Source organism: Oryzias melastigma, linkage group LG11 (genome assembly GCF_002922805.2).
Source record: "Oryzias melastigma strain HK-1 linkage group LG11, ASM292280v2, whole genome shotgun sequence".
Classification (NCBI taxonomy): Eukaryota; Metazoa; Chordata; class Actinopteri; order Beloniformes; family Adrianichthyidae; genus Oryzias; species Oryzias melastigma.
Genome location: NC_050522.1, coordinates 152332 through 157888, shown reverse-complemented (window position 1 = coordinate 157888; position 5557 = coordinate 152332).

Below are 5557 nucleotides of genomic sequence, written 5' to 3'. Positions count from 1 at the left end.
AAAAGATATGAATCGATTTAGCACACAAAACTAAAGTACGCTAGCTTGATGCTAACGTTCAATAGAATTTCCCATAGTACAGCTATGCTAACGCTCTGTCGACCTAAGGATACGTTGCCGACTAAAAGAACATCTTTATAAACTCACAAGCATGAATTTTACAAACTCTTTTAAGGAAATTGTTTTAAAGTAACTATTTGTGGTATAAAACATTATTTTTTTCCTTGATTTTATTCTCTATAAAAATATGTTTTTTCAAAATTTTACAAGTTAGAAATGAGTGCAAGATAACATCCGGTTATGTACAACAATAAAATAAAAATGATCTGGGGGGGGATCCTTCGCCCAGGCCTTGACAAATGGTGCGTTTGAGATCATGCAGGTGGACGCAGCGTTACGCAGATCGCCTGCATTGCGGTGCATGTTGGGCAGTTTTGACTCTGACGTCACTTGTCAATCATCATGAAAATACCTCAATTCAATTCAATTTTGTTTATATAGCCCAAAATCACAAAGAAAATTTGCCTCATTGCCTCTCAAGAAAGAGGCGGGTGCAAGCCACCAACTCTGGTGGGTGCAGATGGAAATCTTGCGCTGCACTGACTGCAAGCCGCCCAGACGACTACAAAACAGTGCATTATGGGAAACGGTGTCCTTTAGTTCTTTCACTTCAACGGGATGCTGATCATAACTGATTGTCGCTAAATGAAGGAAATCTGTGTATTTTGTAACTCTTTCTGGAAACTAGTCGTTGAACCTTTCCTGCTTTGTTCTCCGACCGTGGTTGGAAGGTGCAGGGGAGATCTCCTCCAGGGCCGAAGGCTGCTCTTCCTCTCTGGTTCACCTCCCTGTCCAGACCCTCAGAGTCCCTGGAGTGTGTGAAGCCAAAGAACCAGTCTCAGTTCTTTTAGAGGAAATGTCTTTATTATTTTTCTCTTTCTCCAAAAATGACAACTGTTGCCACACTATGTATTGCCTTTTTCTTTTTCTTCACGGCGTGCGCTACCTCTGTCGTGCACAGACCCCACCCCCTCCTGCACCGTGATGAGCTAAGACGCACAGAGACAACCTCTCACTGATGTAAAAATAAACAAGATTTCAAATCATATGTGGTTATGTGTTGTTATTGTCTTTAAAAGTTAACTTTAATCTAAAATGTATTCATTCTCTGGGACAGTGCACATTAAGTCAGGATTCTATTTTTCATCTATTGTCTGCGGAAACATGTTAAAAATAAATGTGAAATACATAATAGTAAAGATCATACTAAGGAGGAAAGGCATTTTAAAATTCACTGAATGTGAAGGACACCCCCGACCTTCCTGTTCTCGTACAGTCTCACAGTCGCCTTTATCTCAGGCGCCTTTTCCCGCCTGCATCCGCCTCATCTCGCTGACGATCCAGGTGAGGCGCAAGCAACCTCAAACACACCTTTCGACATATGTGCTCTAGGATGACGTCATGAAATGGGCAGCACCCACACACAACAGCAGGTGGAGCGTCAGGAATCTGGTCTTTTTCCTTCCGGGTAGGAAAAAGCTTGCAAAAACAACTAATATTTCATAAATAATTTGTTTTTTTGTGTTCCAAAGGTAATATATGATCATATATATGGATATATTTCACTCTGAAAGGCTTACCAAAATCATGGTATGGCCCCTCTAAAGCAGGGATAGGTAACTCTAGGCTTTGAGGGCCACATTGGCATCCTCCGGCATGTTCTAATTGGCTGAACAAACCTGAATCAGATAATCAGTCATGAGTAGGGCTTGTATTTCTATAGATGCCACAGCTGCCCTCGAGGCCTGGAGTTGCATATCCTTTTCAAAGCAAAGGTTTGGGACAACCACAAGACAGTACAGCTTTGCAGCCTCTTACTTTGGTGAACTTCCACAGATGTTGGACTTCAGACAACAAAGTCCAAAAATGCGTCCTCTGAACCGCTGATGCAGCCGTGGACACCGCAGACATCAGTTCATGAAAAATACCAAACATTTCCTTTAAAATAGTAGCGGAAAGAACACACACACATGCTTACTCTGAACCTGCAGCCGCATACAGACATCAGGCCTGGACTGAGATACACGTTTTACTGTGACAATATGGAGAGGTTAAGTTGATTTTCAGGAATACCTGTTGATCATGTGACATTTGGCCCTCGTGCAAGCTGCATTTTCATCAAACAGAAACCTTTTCAAAGGTGAAAAGAGCTCTTTGTCAGGGGAGAGACAAGCGGTGCAGGGGCATGGTGGTTCAGTGTTGAGAATTAGGGGTAGAAGATGGATTTGAATGTTTTCCTCTTCAAAGATTAAGGCATGGAGGTAGGTGACAGCTGAAGGGATCTCTTCCCACTGAGATTCAATTGAAAAGCTTTCAGGTGTTGGCCTCGCTTTGGTCTGTCAGCTTCATCGTAGAAGCAGTCTTTGCTCTGTGGCAGTGAGTAATGGACAGGCTTTGTGTTTCTGTGAAGGCCTTCAGCAGGACCAGAAATTAGAAAAGGCTCAGTGTGAGAGAAATCGACTGTGTGCAGCACTGCTTCTTGAATTGAGAGCATTTGGATGCTGACAAAAGCACAAATGCTACTGTGTGTATTTGTCATTTGATCCGAGTGTAAAGCTGCAATCCAGCCGGCAGAGTCTCCGGTTCATCTCTGCACCACGACCTGCTGAAGGCTGTGAACTGTCAGGCGTTATTGCTCTGTTGAGTCCAGCAAAATCCAGCCCGCTGCTCCAAGAGAGCACTGATCCCTTCACAATGTTTGCTTACAGCTACAAAGAAACACACAATCTAGTCAAACTATCTCTGTGATTCTACGGTGTATCTGACCTCCCACGGCTCTTTAGAGAGCAGAGATCCTGCCTGCGCCTGATCACTTCTGCTTGGTTTGTGCAACATTGCCCCCTAAAGTTGTCTCCTGGAGTGAATCAGACTCCCAGAGGGGCACGTGTCAGAAGACAATGCTGCATCAACATACAGTACAGTAATTTACCAGCACTTGCCTCCAGCAGGTTGACCATGGATGCACCTCACCTGTATTACTCTGTCACTTTCAGTTTGGGAAAAAGACACCAGGGAGCCACAAATGTTCACTTTGTGTTTGAAAACCTGAGGGAGCTATGCAAATGCAGGACAGAACCTTTTTCTCTACAAAGCAAGATGGTGTGCATAATGGAAAGTGAGAGGCAATTGAAAGTGTCTTTGGGGGAAAAGTTTGGGCTTTTTGGTCTCTTATGTTTGTTCTTACTATCCTTGTGGTTCATTTAGAGAACTCGAGAACTCTGATGTTTAGACATGAACTTTGATAGAGATGGCGTTTCTTTACCACACTTTATCAAACATGAGCTCAGTCAGCCTCTGAATCTTTTGTGGTTAATTATTCCGTCACACGTGCTCAAAGTGTTGGAATCGCAGCATCACCTCAGTTAGAAAGCAAAGCAAGTTGACAAACACCTTTCACATTTAAATTTAGAAAACTTGCTCAAAAGTTTTCAAACAAAGCACTAAAGCTGTTTGTTTTTGTTGTTTGAGTAATCTACAGCATTGACGTCTTCGTCAAACATGTCTATCCAGTTATTAGTATTTGTTCTGGTTTCTTTCTAATCAGTTATCAAGTTATAAGGTTGTCTTTAAAAACTGCAGCCCAAAAACAGTACAGAACTGAAAAATGTTGTTTAAATATGAGAACAAACCAGTGATGTGTGGTAAAGTTTGTGTCTGGTGAGGAACTGACTTTGTCAGAGTCCGTTTTAGAAACATATGAACCCAATATTCACTCACGGGACATTTTATTATCTTGCTAGTACTGGGTTGGACCTCCTTTTTCCTTCAGAACTGCCTTAATCCTTGGTGGTATCAATTCAACAAGGTACTGGAAGCATTCCTCAGAGAGTTTGGTCCATATTGACATGATAGCATCACACAGTTGCTGCAGATTTTTCAGCTGAACATCCATGATGCCGGCCTCTTGTTCCACCACCTCCTAAAGGTGATCTATTGGGTTTTATATCTGGGGACTGTGGAGGTCATTAGAGTCCAGTGAATTCATTGCCATGTTCTAGAAACCAGTCTGAGATGATTACAGACAAATCTGAAAACATTAAAACCAGTCAGACATAAGTACGCAAAAATACTGAGATTTTGATGACAAAAAAGGTTGAAATTATCTAAATCACACAGAAAATGCATTGTATTCAATGTATTCATTTATTTTATAAAGCATGTTTCATACAACAGGTGGTTTAATGTCCTAAACAATTCAAAACCAAATTATAAAATACACAGAAAACCAACTTGGGAGGGTTGAGGGCCTAACTTGAAGGTAGGCCCTTAACAGTCTATCTTGTTGACTGTCAAAAGCAGTCAGCAAAAGTGTACATCCTAACCATTCCAACGGCGTCCATTCCACCCGAGTGACCAAGTGAACTCTACTTATAATCTCCGCTATCTACCCTACGTGACACTCCTACTGCACCAGTGTAAAGAGGAAATAACTTGCAATCAAACAGACACTTACAGTTTTGGTATCTACCACATGCTCTTAGACAAACTCATTTCTGGGGGGAAAACAGGCATTCAAACACAGACATAACCCACTAGTTTGTCTTCAGAAAATCTGAGGTTTCAGCTCTGCACTTACTGTTATCTTGGCCAGACATGTTGTTATCTTTGAAATCAACATGTTAGGAACTGAGCTGGATGGATAATGAAAACTGTCAGTCAAAAGGCTGACCCCCTGTTTGAGTGCACTTTGATCCCCAATGCAAAACAAAAGGATAAAGACAAAACAGATTTTGGGGCAAAAAATATTTAACATTACTGTAGTCAGCTCGGACTGTGAAATAGAAAAATGATTCAGGAGTAAATTTAACCTGTGTGTGCATGTAGCTGCACTTATTGTAAGTACTCTCATAAATATTGATATCAGACCCAGTAAGTGATGTTTCTGTCTCTACTGCAAATGAGCTTGAAAAGCAGAATTGGTCCACATTCTTCATCTGTGCACTCCTGTTATGACCCTCATAGTGGTTAGGCTGGTGTCTTTATTCCTCCTCATGATGACTGTGATCAAACATATGAGCTGCACAGAGACAGAAGATACGTGGTTCTCTCTGACCAACTCAGTCTTCACGAAAAGTTGACATTGTCAGAACCTAATCTTATCCCCAAAAAGTTTTTTGACACTTGATGTAAAGATTGTTTTCATGATCCTGCAGTTTGTTTTAATTATTGTGTAACTTTTTGTATTTTTGCCAGATTCATCCCCAAGATACGTACTTTGACTCCTCCTCCTGAGGCAGGAGCACTCCACCCACCAAGAGAAGACAAACTACCTTTCTCCGGGGAAGAACCATGGACTCAGACTTAGCGGTGTTGCCCATCATACCAGCCCTTTCACACTTGGCCACAAACCGCCCCAATGCATGCTGGGGGTCCCGACTCAATGAAGCCAACAGAACAGCTATCAAGCTATGTATTTTCAGCTTTAAAAACAAGAGCGGGCAAGTAAAAAAATGAAATTTCTAAAATAAATATTGTACAAACCTAATTTACTGTTGGT